This window comes from Esox lucius, chromosome 7, assembly GCF_011004845.1.
Source record: "Esox lucius isolate fEsoLuc1 chromosome 7, fEsoLuc1.pri, whole genome shotgun sequence".
Classification (NCBI taxonomy): Eukaryota; Metazoa; Chordata; class Actinopteri; order Esociformes; family Esocidae; genus Esox; species Esox lucius.
In genome coordinates, this window is record NC_047575.1 from 37,914,323 (window position 1) to 37,929,318 (window position 14,996).

At 42.9% G+C, this 14,996-nt stretch overlaps 1 protein-coding gene across 4 annotated transcripts in view; it reads left to right on the plus strand.

Annotated features, from left to right (window-relative positions):
• The window catches only part of cadm2a (cell adhesion molecule 2a), a 403,005-nt gene that overhangs the window by 352,820 nt on the left and 35,189 nt on the right, over positions 1–14,996 (plus strand). The window lies entirely within an intron of this gene.

The window sequence follows — 14,996 nt, forward strand, 5'->3', positions numbered from 1 at the left end:
TCTATATTATTTCCGGCTTTCTGGCTGAACTCAAATCTGTGTATGTCTGTGTGTGTGTGTGTGTGTGTGTGTTTGTGTGTGTCTGTGTACATGGTTTATCCAATATATGACCATTGCATTTCCACATATATATATATATATATGGGAAAGCCTCTCTTTCAAACAATCCCTTTATTGTAAGCTATGAAAATGTATCTATCGTTGTTTGTTTACAGATTAAATTCCACCCCTATTTACAGTATACCAACATGGGAGTTATAAAAGCAGCATACCTGGTCATCTGGGTGTCATAACGGCAATACAAAAGGTCATCTGGGTGTCATAACGGCAATACAACAGGTCATCTGGGTGTCATAACGACAATTCAACAAGTCATCTGGGTGTTATAACAGCAATACAACAGGTCATCAAGGAGTTATAACATCAATACAACGAGTCATCAAGGAGTTATAACAGCTGTAAATTGTCTCTGCCTTGCAGTTAACAAAGCTCAGTCGATAGGGAGAAGTCAACCACCACCTCCACAGTTATTTGTGTCAAGTTAGAAGTTATGATGACTGCATCAGTTCACCAGGCGGTCAACCTGATACACTGACACATTGCTGTCAGGGTGGTGTCCTCTGCAAAACCCAAATAGCAAACTGGATCAGCTTGACAGGGGCATTGTGGGAGGTAAAGTCGTTAGTGTGCAGTGAGTAGAGGATGGGTGAGAGCGCGCATCCCTGTGGCGCTCCGGTACTGAGGAAAAACACTTCCTGTCTAACAGGACACAAGAGTTAAACTACTGGCAAAATGACGGGGCAGAATTATTGGGCTAAATAGAAAGGTTTACAGTGGATAAAAATCAATTGTTCGGTCTGGAGGGAAAGGTTTAGACGACATCATGGCACCAGCCTTTGACTTTGTAGCACACCTTTAGAGTTATTGCTTTGCTTCAGGAAGCTTTCAGCAATCTACAGATGTAAGCTGGCTGGTTCCACAGGAATGCCAGGAATGGAGTCGTTTAGCCATGATTCATGTAAAGCAGAAGGCTGAGGGGAGAGAGACATCCTATTTAGGTTTTACCAGATGTTATAGCTCATAATTTTTGTTTTGCAATTGAGCACACATTGCAAAGGTAATGGCCAGGAAGAGCAGGATGGAGACTTTTTGAAGTTCACCATATCCCCAGGTCACTCCACACTCTCCGCCCCTCAAGTCACCCCACTCGTCACCCCACTCACCGCCCGACAGGTCACCCTGCTCTTTTCCCCACTGGTCACCCAATTCTCCACCCCCTGGTCACCCCACTCTCTGCCCCCCAGGTCACCCTACTGTCCGCCCCCCAGGTCACTTCACTCTCTGCCCCCCAGGTCACCCTACTGTCCGCCCCCCAGGTCACTTCACTCTCTTCCTCCCTGGTCACCCCACTCTCTGCCCCCCAGGTCACCCTACTGTCCGCCCCCCAGGTCACTTCACTCTCTGCCCCCTGGTCACCCCACTCTCTGCCCCCTGGTCACCTGACTTTCCGCCCCCCAGGTTACCTTACTCTCCGCCCCCCAGGTCACCTTACTCTCCGCCCCCCAGGTTACCCCACTCTCTGCCCCCTGGTCACCTGACTCTCCGCCCCCCAGGTCACCCGACTCTCCGCCCCCCAGGTCACCTTACTCTTCGCCCCCCAGGTCACCTTACTCTCCGCCCCCCAGGTCACCTTACTCTCCGCCCCCCAGGTCACATACACGGGGGCAGAGAGTCAGGTGACACAGCTTCACATGTGAACTGTACTCAAGGGAGTCAATCACTCTATATCATCAGATGAGTGTTGAATTCTGGCATGGAAACCAGCTGGTGAATGTTCCCTAATATTCAGTATATCATTCCAGGGGAAGTAATACTGCTTTTCTGTAACATCCCTACAGTTTACGAACAAATACAAAAGCAAACAAGCATTGTGAATTCACAGGGTGTTGTTTTGTAAAGTTTTATTGTACATATTGGGGTGTACCGATGATGCCCCCCACCTCAGTGATATTGACCAACAGAGAAATCAGCCAGTATTCTGTATGACTGACTAGATTACCCAGCGGGGCGAGACCTCTGACACATCTGTATTCCAGCTCCATAACATCTCTGTGGGCATCGGTATGTATGGCAGAGCCTCATCTCCATAGGCGGCCTCATGCTGTCGACTTTTATGAGCGGTTTGGCCATACAAGTGGACAGCTACAGCCCTTAGATACAGACAGGAGATTGTAACTGGGCTGTATGCTAAATATCTGTGCCCTGGCATAGATGGGGGTATCGCCCGTCAGACAGGTGAAAGATATTCAAATGTTCCGTATGTAAACCGAGTGAAACAATGTACCTACCAGATCTGCATAATTATATGGGTGTTTGTGTTGATATGACAAAAAAATTATTAAGCAGACAAAATATATTGCTAAAATTTGTGAATGCACGTGAAAAGATGTCTTATTCTAACTTATATATGGCTTCATACTATTTCAGTTTCAGTCCCACTTTTTCTTGCCTTGGTTAAAATGCAAGTTTAAATTAAAACAAATCCTACTGTAGCAATTTTGATAGAAAATGTGAAATCTGAGAGCATGCCTTGTCTATGCAAGACATGCTCTCTAAATATACATGTATTTTGTGCAATAAAAATGGACATAACCTTAAAAAAATCCAATATAAAACAAGTTCTAAGGGTTTTCTAAGGGTTTGATATGTGACTATAGTGAAGTAAACACAGCTCTTCTTTTTGCTTCATGTTTGTTTTTCTCAATAGTAAATGTTGTTCTGTTTTGACTGTGTTTTAATTTGGTTTTTACTCTCTGTCACTCTCTCTGCCTCTCTCTTTGTTCTCCCTGTCACACAACTTCCCCCTTTTCTCTCTCTCTTCTCCTCTCTTCCTCTTCTGTCGTTCCCTGTGTTTTTTTCCGAGGCACAGTCTTGAGCCTTGTTTTGTGAACGTTTAATACTAAATCCATTGTAGCCTGTAGTTTGGTAGTTGGCTAGCTGAACATATGTGTTGATTGTGCTCATTGGGGATGAAAAGGCTAAGTTGACGTACTTTAGATGATGGTATCTCTTACGGATGTTATTGCATTTTGGGCTCAGCTGATCTCATCTCCTTTCAATCTTATCTTATCCACAACGGTATTTGTCGGGTTACAGAACAAGTTGGAACGTTAGGATTAGGATTATAATCACCATCAAACCTTATCCTTCATTAGGATTATAATCACCATCAGTTGTGGATCACAGGTAAGAATGTGTGACTGACGGGATGTATAAACTTTGGTAATCCTAATCACACAAGTGTGTATGTTTCTGAGTGTGTGTGGATGTTTGTGTGTGTGTGTGTGAGTGAGTGTGTGTGGGTGTTTGTGTGTGGGTGTGTTTGTGTGTGGGTGTGTTTGTGTGTGGGTGTGTGTTTATCAGGTGGATGAGTCACTTTGATGAATGGGTTTGAGCTCTGATGTCATCATTCCAGCCACACCATGTATCAATAAGAGGTCTAAAAATGCACAGTACTACAATATAGTCGAAACACAATAAATAATGGATAATTTTTTGTATCGGTCTAAGGAGAAAATACAGACGACCAATATCTAATTTCTCTTATTTACTCTGAAGCTCTAAGAAAGAAACCAAGAAAGAACTAATCAGCACTTGTTAAGCTTCATAATGCCCTTAAGGTCAAAGTTGACACCGATATTTTTTTGCTATGAATTGAATTGTAGTTCATTTCACAACCTTGTCCCCAGGCTATTTCTTAACCTTGTCCCAAGGCCATCCTCTTCCCCAGGCTACTGTGCACACGCATCGCATATAATCCCATGATATCAATTATCCTGTGTTGGTCTCCGTGTAGAATACTACTTTACTAATAGGCCTGTATAGCCATGCATCTATTTCAACCATATTCTGACATATTTAAGAGCATAATAATAATTTGAATTCCAATGCATAATGTTATTACGCAGGCCTGTACATTATTCTGAAAGCGATAATGCGTTTTTTCATCTCAAAACATTTTGAATGTATTCCGCTGAGCATAACTAAGGTGCTCATTTGTTTGTTGACCAAATAACCAGGCAAGTTGATTAAGAACCCATTCTTATTTACAGGAATGACCTGGGGGGATGTTTTACAGGGGGAGGGTTAACTGTCTTCCTCAGGGACGGACTGCCACAGCTTTAACCTTGGCATAAGGGGATTAGAACAAGGAACCACCTGGACACTATTCAGATGCCCTAAAAGCACGACCACCTTGCCACACCAAGATAACTAAAATAATCCCAGTAATAGTAACAGGACATAGTAGCAGCACTTGTTGTAAGAGTATACAGTGGGGAGAACATGTATTTGATACACTGCTGATTTTGCAGGTTTTCCTACTTACAAAGCATCTAGAGGTCTGTCATGTTTGTTATAGGTACACTTCAACTGTGAGAGACGGCATCTAAAACAGAAATCCAGAAAATCACCAGAAAATCAAACAGACTCCAACCTCTCTGCAATGGCCAAGACCAGGGAGCTGTGTAAGGACACCAGGGATAAAATTGTAGACCTGCACAAGGCTAGGATGGGCTACAGGACAATAGGCAAGCAACTTGGTGAGAAGGTAACAACTGTTGGTGCAATTATTAGAAAATGGAAGAATTCAAGATGATGGTCAATCTCCCTCGGTCTGGGGCTCCATGCAAGATCTCACCTCGTGGGGCATCAATGATCATGAGGAAGGTGAGGGATCAGCCCAGAACTACACGGCAGGACCTGGTCAATGACCTGAAGAGAGCTGGGACCACAGTCTCAAAGAAAAACATTAGTAACACACTACGCCATCATGGATTAAAATCCTGCAGTGCACAAGGTCCCCCTGCTCAAGCCAGCGCATGTCCTGGCCCATCTGAAGTTTGCCAATTACCATCTGGATGATCCAGAGGAGGAATGGGAGAAGGTCATGTGGTCTGATGAGACAAAAATAGAGCTTTTTGGTCTAAACTCCACTCGCCATGTTTGGAGGAAGAAGAAGGATGAGTACAACCCCAAGAACACCATCCCTACCGTGAAGCATGGAGGTGGAAACGTCATTCTTTGGGGATGCTTTTCTGCAAAGGAGACAGGATGACTGCACTGTATTGAGGAGAGGATGGATGGGGCCATATATCGCGAGATCTTGGCCAACAACCTCCTTCCCTCAGTAAGAGCATTGAAGATGGGTCGTGCCTGGGTCTTCCAGCATGACAACGACTCGAAACACATACCCAGGGCAATTAAGGAGTGGCTCCATAAGAAGCATCTTAAGATCCTGGATTGGCCTGGCCAGTCTCCAGACCTGAACCCAATAGAAAATCTTTGGAGGGAGCTGATTGTCCGTATTGCCCAGCGACAGCCCCGAAACCTGAAGGATCTGGAGAAGGTCTATATGGAGGAGTGGGCCAAAATCCCTGCTGCAGTGTGTGCAAACCTGGTCAAGAACTACAGGAAACGTATGATATCTGTAATTGCAAACAAAGTTTTCTTTTACCAAATATTAAGTTCTGCTTTTCTGATGTATCAAATATTTAAGTCATGCAATGAAATGCAAATTAATTACTTAAAAATCTTACAATGTGATTTTCTGGATATTTGTTTGAGATTCCGTCACTCACAGTTGAAGTGTACCTATGATAAAAATTACAGATTTCTACATGCTTTGTAAGTAGGAAAACCTGCAAAATCGGCAGTGTATCAAATACTTGTTCTCCCCACTGTATATAATGGCAACTTGAAGACCAATGTGGATGCATTGGCCGCCAGAATCACTTTGCAATTGCTAGTATCTGGGAAAAGATTAGGCCTCTCCAACCCTGCAAGAGTCAGTACAGAGTAAAACTCTGGTTCTATAGGACACTTGTTTTGTAGTCAGACTTGACACGTCCCTCAGAAGGAAACGCACGTTGACACTATTGTATTTACCAGCCAAAACTCATTTAGAATGCATGGGAGATGTCTGCAAGTGGCTGACGCTGCATTTAAAAACAGATTTTAGAGGAGCGCAGAAGGACAGAGGACAGAAGAGTGGAGAACAAGAGAGGAAGTTCATCATCACCATTAAGGGTGTGAGTGTCTAGCCGGCTTGTCAGACAATGGTATTGATGTTGACAGTGGATTGAGTCTCTGAATACCTCCTAATTGGCCCCCTATTCACATGGGCCGTAGTCATAATTAGTGGACTAGATAGGGTCTAGGGTGCCTATTCACATGGGGCATAGTCCTAAGTAGTGTACTAGATAGGGTCTAGGGTGCCTATTCACATGGGGCATAGTCCTAAGTAGTGTACTAGATAGGGGCTAGGGTGCCATTTCAAATGGTCTCTGAGTAACTAAAGAACACAACACACACAGAAGAGAGCAGATGAGAGCATGCATGTGTGTGTACTGTGGACTCTGTGTGATAGCATCAGTTAGCTCTTTCTTCTCTCCCAGAATGCCCTTGAGGAAACCCTTCAGTACAAACATTGAAGATACCATGAGACTATCATAGAGACAACGCCTCCGCACATTGATAATTTATTCTGCTGACAGACTGTTATTTCTGTTTCTAGAATTTGAAGCAAAATGGCAGTGCTAAGGTGCTGTGTTGTCCTTGCATTACTGAATGTCTCCAAATAAAACTGCATATAAACCCTGACAGACAGCTTACAACACTCAATGAAGACCTTAGATGAAAGAGCGCAATTTTGAATGTTTAGTGAGATGTTATTTAAAAAATGTATACAGACAAGATCAAATATTGGTGCTAAATGATCTGTATACATGCACAAACAACTGCATTGCATGCAAGCATTAAACAATATAACAACTAATATATCATTACTCCATACATGATGAAAATAGGCTAGCTAACCTAGCATTACTCTATACATGATGGAAATAGGCTAGCTAACCTAGGATTACTCCATACATGATGGAAATAGGCTAGCTAACCTAGCATTACTCCATACATGATGGAAATAGGCTAGCTAGCGAAGCATTACTCCATACATGATGGATTGTGTGCTTCATTCGACTGAGGCAGTGGGGATGGATTGAGGACAGAGGAGCAGGTTGGATTGGTACGCAGAAGGCCAAATGTCCACCAGCCAGAGGCAGCCATGGACCAAACTAAGCCACACACAATGGATTTAGAGATAGAAAGGTGGCCTAGTGGTTAAGGCATCTCACTAGTGTCCAAATGGTCCCTGGTTCTCATACCCCCATTGCCAAGGTGGAAGCTATGTCGTTCTGTCTCTGAGAAAGGTGGCTCTAATGTATTCTCTTCCTCCCAGGTCATTGTTGTAAATGAGAATTGGTTCGTAATAGCATGAATATATATATACACTCACCTAAAGGATTATTAGGAACACCTGTTCAATTTCTCATGAATGCAATTATCTAATCAACCAATCACATGGCAGTTGCTTCAATGCATTTAGGGGTGTGGTCCTGGTCAAGACAATCTCCTGAACTCCAAACTGAATGTCAGAATGGGAAAGAAAGGTGATTTAAGCAATTTTGAGCGTGGCATGGTTGTTGTTGCCAGACGGGCCAGTCTGAGTATTTCACAATCTGCTCAGTTACTGGGATTTTCACGCACAACCATTTCTAGGGTTTACAAAGAATGGTGTGAAAAGGGAAAAACATCCAGTATGCTGCAGTCCTGTGGGCGAAAATGCCTTGTTGATGCTAGAGGTCAGAGGAGAATGGGCCGACTGATTCAAGCTGATAGAAGAGCAACTTTGACTGAAATAACCACTCGTTACAACCGAGGTATGCAGCAAAGCATTTGTGAAGCCACAACACGCACAACCTTGATGCGGATGGGCTACAACAGCAGAAGACCCCACCGGGTACCACTCATCTCCACTACAAATAGAAAAAGAGGCTACAATGTGCACAAGCTCACCAAAATTGGACAGTTGAAGACTGGAAGAATGTTGCCTGGTCTGATGAGTCTCGATTTCTGTTGAGACATTCAGATGGTAGAGTCAGAATTTGGCGTAAACCGAATGAGAACATGGATCCATCATGCCTTGTTACTTGTCACTGTGCAGGCTGCTGGTGGTGGTGGTGTAATGGTGTGGGGGATGTTTTCTTGGCACACTTTAGGCCCCTTAGTGCCAATTGGGCATTGTTTAAATGCCACGGCTTACCTGAGCATTGTTTCTGACCATGTCCATCCCTTTATGACCACCATGTACCCATCCTCTGATGGCTACTTCCAGCAGGATAATGCACCATGTCACAAAGCTCAAATCATTTCAAATTGGTTTCTTGAACATGACAATGAGTTCACTGTACTGAAATGGCCCCCACAGTCACCAGATCTCAACCCAATAGAGCATCTTTGGGATGCGGTGGAACGGGAGCTTCGTGCCCTGGATGTGCATCCCACAAATCTCCATCAACTGCAAGATGCTATCCTATAAATATGGGTAAAAAAATGGGTAAGAAAATGGGTAAAAAAATATCCTTCCTTGGCCAAACAGGTGTAGATTAGGAAAAGGTTTGACTGACATGAAATGCTGAAATATGAAACCATGTTTTGTTAAGTTGTATCTGACAGAACATCTCCTGATGCTTTGAAAAGGTGTATTGTCTGACAGAACATATCCTGATGCTTTGTAAATGTGTTGTGTCTGACAGAAGATCTTCTGATGTTTTGTTAAGGTGTTGTATCTGACAGAACATCTCCTGATGCTTTGTAAAGGTGTATTGTCTGACAGAAGATCTTCTGATGTTTTTATATGGTGTTGTATCTGACCGAACATTTCAGGATGCTTTGTGAAGGTGAAATGTCTGACAGAACATCTCCTGATGCTTTGTAAAGGTGTATTGTCTGACAGAACATCTTCTGATGATGCTCTGCTATGTTTAGCTACAGTACAACACTTATCAGACCCTCGATGGGGACAGCTGAGCGGCAGGCATTTTCATCCAACACTAAATCATATCTAGGCTTTTCAAGGTATTGTCCTATGATGACAGTAGCTTTCCTGATGGATGGTTCGCCACAACCAAGTACGTGTGCCTTTATTACAGTTTTTCTCAATAGTTTTGGCTCATTTCTCGGATAAGAATACTTTTATTTTCAAAGCAATAAGTTCAAATCTCTGAACAATTAGTTTCTTGCTCACACCATATTAGAATTTCTCATTCATTCAAGCAAATTGCACGTGTTTTGGCACGTGTGCAATAAAGAAAGTACAATTGTACGATTGTCTACAATTTGCACATTACCTCTGATCAAAACTGATGAGTTGATTCTCATTGAAATTGTCATACTCTTCACAACGTCTAAACATTCTTTCATCATGTGAGCCATCACATGCAAAATTATCCATTCAATAATCTAAATCTGTCAGGCATACGTGTATATTCTATAAATATCTATTACGGAATGTGTATACACGGAATGTTTGAGATATCTGCTATATTTGCAAATGACCTGCCAGGTGACATAGTAATGAAATACGAATTGCCTGGTGATTTTCCCCCGGTGCATCGAAAGGGAAACCATTCGATGTGATGTTGATGAAAATCTCTTGCCAGACCAACAAGAGAGACAGAATGTCCACCAAGAAGATGGAGATACAATTCATTGTTTTTTTACAGAACTACCGCTGGATTGTTCCTTGTTGCAGTTTTTTCTTTACATTTACTGTACAGATACAGATGTGCATATCCCTGTGTACTACAGAATTGTACATTATTCACTTTTCCCAGTGAACCTTTACCACTGTTGAAACTGGTATCTAAAAAGCTTATTGTGATACACACCAGCCTTCAGCTAGACAAAAAAGTAGAACGAAACAGAAATGTATATATAACAAGCATTTCCAGGGTTGACTGCCATGGTGAACATCTAAACATGTTGACCAGTATTGCTCACACAAGAAAATTACTTTTGATTTTAGTGGCACTGGCCAATTTTGAAGCATGAATTAAATGTTTTGGGTGAGTTATTACATTTTGCAGACATGCCATAGAGTTGTCCCGTGAACCAGTGAGATGTCCCATGAAACAGTTGTGACGATAGTACTTACAGTTTAGAGAATGTTAAGACTGTTTCAAATAATGAGCCACAGCGATTGAGAAAAAATTTAAATGATTCCCAAATTCAACCAATTGCACAAGGTAGGGAACTTGAATAATAGGCAAACACACAAGGTAGTGAAGGTGACTAGAGGTTGTCCAGAATTATTTTTGTTTTAGTGGAAACTCGACATTAATGCGAACATGTGGATCCACGAACACATAGCATCTCGGGACTAGTTGGAGAGAAGGGTCAGAGGGTGTGGCACCTTTCCAGTGGAACGGCGCAGATTCACAACATGAATGTGTAGGCTACTCTCCATAGTTATATTGGAAATAGAAGCATGTGAAGCGCTCTGTAAGTGCCAATACAGTTGTGGTTATGCTGTTGCAAAACAAAAGGTGACAGCTCCTGCTCAAGTCAAACACTGACTATGGATGATTCTGAGGCTCCCCAAAAACCTTGTGGCTTTAGGCATTTTCAGTTAATTTCACGTATTTACTTTGACAACCCTTCTCGTAATCAGTAGCCAACAATCTGCTTGAAAAACACGTGTTTCTGTTTACATCGACATAAGTGCTCTTTAGTTCATAGCTTACAATTGGTTTTGCTTAAATCTTCAGGTTGGTAGAAAGTTTATTTAGTGTGCTAAAAACCACAAGCACACACACATAAAAACACACACACACACACAAACACACAAACACGTAAACACACACACATACAAACACACAAACACATAAACACATAGCCTACTGTGACACAGCGAAGGTCCCTGTCATAAAGCGGATCGACAGAAGTGTTGTTTACTTCTGTCAGTTTAATTGTTTGTTATCTGGCAATCCCTAGTTTTTTTCCTCTACACTCTTGTGGGTTACAAGATTCAGAAAGCATTAATGTGTGAACGACTCACACATACACACAAACAGACAAATGCACAGACGAAGACACACGCGCACACACACACACACACACATACATCGACCGACTGAGTTTGTAGATTTGTTTTCATATCTTCAATAAAGTGTGTGCTTTCCACCACCTCACTCACTGTTTACTCTCTATCTTGCTGTCTTGCTCCTACACTTTTCTAAATCATCTGTTCTGCATGCTCAGTCACTTCCTGTTTAGGCTCAGAGCCCGCCTCCCCTGGAGACCGAGAGATTGACAGCTCTGCTGTGTTAGCAGTAAATTGGCAGACGGGGGGGTGGAGGGGCGGTTGACTGAAGAGGATGGAGACACAGGAGAAAAAAAGAGTAGGAAGGAGTGAAATCGAGAAAAGAGAGGGAGAAAAGAGGAAGATACCGAAGAAAAACAAAGAGAAAATGAGAGTATAGCGCTCAATCAAAAGTTTAGGACACCGGCAGGAGGTTGGTCCAAAGTCCTAGTGTAACTGTAAAAGCCAGCAGGCAGTATGCACTTTAGTGCACCCAATATCCTGTAGAGCCATTAGGCTCTGGTCAAAAGCAGTGCGCTATTTAGGGAATAGACTGCAATTTGGCACACTGACAGAAGCTGTTTTGACTTGGGAGCTGTATTTGTTTCTCCGAGCAATTATAGTTGAACGGTGCTTCCTCTATTACTATTCAACATATACACACACATCCTAGAAACGATCTACTGTCACTCTGTCATCCCCTTCCTCCATCCAGCCCTGCCTCAGTCCATCCCTCAACCTATCCCTCTCTCCATCTCTCACTCCATCCCTCCCTCTCTCCATTTCTCTCATTCCATCCCTCCTTCTCTCCATCTCTCACTCCACCCCTCCTCAGTCTCTCATTCCATCCCTCCCTCTCTCCATCTCTCACTCCACCCCCCCAGTCTCTCACTCTACCCCACCCTCAGTCTCTCACTCCATCCCTCCCTCACTCCATCCCTCCCTCACTCCATCCCTCCCTCACCACGCCTTCCCATTTTCCCAGCTTCCCTTCCTCTCGTTGTCTGTACCTACCCCAATCCCACCCTCTTTCTCTCCCTCCCTCTCTCTCCCTCCCAACACACCTCCGTACCTTTCTCTTTTTCCCTCTCTCTTCCTCCCTATATACCTCCCTCCCTCTCTCTCTCCCTCTCTCTCCCTCCTGCTACACCTCCCTCCCTATACATTTCCCTCCCTTCTCTCTTTCTGTCCTCAGGGAGGATGCAATATGGCAGACAGTATGGCCTGTCAGTGGGAAGTCATGTTCTTCTCTCCACTTCTCACCGCTTGTCCCCATCGCACCTCTTTACACTCTCTCTCTTCTGCCATTCATTGGAATTCAGCCAACTTAGAAATCTGTCAGAGTCTATATCTAAAATAAAATAGTGAAGTTTGAGACTAAAAAGCTATTATAAATATATTTTTTCTCCAACCCTTCAGTCTCCACAGACACTTCACACATTATCATTAGACGTGACGTCTTAACAGACATCCACAGTAGCAGTGACATCATAACACACTTCATCAGTAGACGTCACATCATTACACACTTCATCAGTAGACGTGACATCATAACACATGTCATCAGTAGACGTGACATCATTACACACTTCAACAGTGGACATTACATCATAACACACTTCATCAGTAGACGTGACATCATAACACACGTCATCAGTAGACATTACATCATTACACACTTCCTCAGTAGATGTGACATCATAACACATGTCATCAGTAGACGTGACATCATTACACACTTCATCAGTGGACGTGACATCATTACACACTTCATCAGTGGACATTACATCATAACACACTTCATCAGTAGACGTGACATCATTACACACTTCATCAGTAGACTTGACATCATTACACACGTCATCAGTAGACGTGACATCATTACACACGTCATCAGTAGACGTGACATCATTTCAAATTGCCATTTGTACCCCCACAACCTTTTACCCCACTTGTAACATGCACTATACTTAATACTTGTAAATGTAATGCCCTCCACTATTTGCCTTAACTGCACATTTAGTATGGCTGTATGTAATGCATTTGCCTTCTTTGCAAATCTATACATTCCACTTGCAATATACATATACTTAATACTTTTTGTGTACATTTTGTGCCCTCTTCTTTTGAACTTCTGGTTAGATGCTAACTGCATTTTCCTGTACTATTCTTGTTGTTGTTCATTGTTCCGTGACAATAATTTTTAATCTAACCTAATCATAACTCACCTCATCAGTAGATGTGACATCATAACAGACATCATCATTAGATGTGACGTCATAACAAGATCCGCCGTAAAAGTGACATGTTAAGACACATTATCAGTAGACGTGACATCACAACACACCTCACCAGTGGACGTAATATCATAATACACATTGTCATTAGACATGACATCACAACACACTCCAATTCCAAACCATAGAATTCCAAATCTTGAATACAACTGTATTGTTTTTCACAACCATCTCACCCTTTCAGAAAGAGTTTCATCATGCACAATGGTATGGCTGAAGACAGAAGACCCTGTCAGGTTTCCAATGGACCCTTCCTGTCTCTGTCAAATACCACCACTCAGCTTTACTCTCTAGTGACACAACAAACCTTCCTGTGTGTGTTTTTATCTCTCAGTGAATTTCTGCTTTGAAATGGTAGTTTGCTCCTTTGTGGATGAGCTGGTAGAACATAGGCTTGCAAGTCCGGATCTGTGGTTTTGTGACCCAGACTGTCACAGTTCAGCATACTGAAGGACTCTGGATAAAAGGTACTAAAAAAAAGATTTAAGATTTTATGTTTTTGTGCGGAAACACAGAAAGACAATTGTAGTTCTTCAAGCCCTTTATCTGCTCCCAGTGAGTAATGAATAAACTTGTGGATATACAGTGCTAGCCCAATGACTGGCATCCATCTGGTTCAGGGAGGTGAAGGTCCTCTAATACACTACTTAACTAGCATGTTAACATTTGAAAGGCTAAGACCTTGGGACTCACGCCCCTCGTCATAAGTCAGAAGGTGTGTCGTGACTCCTCCCCAACAGGAGTCGGTGCCCAAAGAGGCCTGGCCTTTCCAGTGTTTAGCTATTCCTGTCCGACTTGAAGAAAACTTTTGGATGTGTCTGTTCAACCATAGTCTGTGAAAGGGAAGAAGGAAAATCAATATTACACACACTTCCCTGAAGGGCACACACACACACTCACACACGTCCCATCGTGTTCTGTTGTTTGTTGTTTTGGGAAGATGACCTGTCAGATATGTTGTCAGAGTTTTACTACAGAGACAGGGAGAGGAGAATTGGTTTGTGTGTGTTTCTGTGTCTGAGTGTGTGTCCTTTGGGCTAAATAGAGTCTGTGGTTGTCTGAGGAATTTTCATCAGGATGAAAACTGGAGTTGAATTTCTACTTTGAGAACAGGTGTAGGCTCTTAATTTGAGCCAGTTTCACAAAAGGGGCCAATAATATTGCTGCAACAAGATACAGACCGGTAACAAATTAAAGGAAGAACCTGAATAAATTAGTGGAAGAGCTTAACAAATTCAGAGGCTTACAAACAGATGTATTGCATAATACAATTAAGCAATTTACATCCTTTCATGCTCTGTGGCATATATCAATGCAGTGTGTGTTCTACATGTGACCGTGTGCGGTGTGTTCTATATGTGATCGTGTGTGGTGTGTTCTATATGTGACCGTGTGCGGTGTGTTCTATATGTGACCGTGTGCGGTGTGTGTTCTACATGTGACCGTGTGCAGTGTGTTCTACATGTGACCGTGTGTGGTGTGGTCTATATGTGACCGTGTGCGGTGTGTTCTATATGTGACCGTGTGTGGTGTGGTCTACGTGTGTGGTGTGTGTTTCACATGTGACCGTGTGTGGTGTGTTTTCTACATGTGACCGTGTGTGGTGTGTGTTCTACATGTGACCGTGTGTAGTGTGTTTTCTACATGTGACCGTGTGTGGTGTGTGTTCTACATGTGACCGTGTGTGGTGTGTGTTCTACATGTGACCGTGTGTGGTA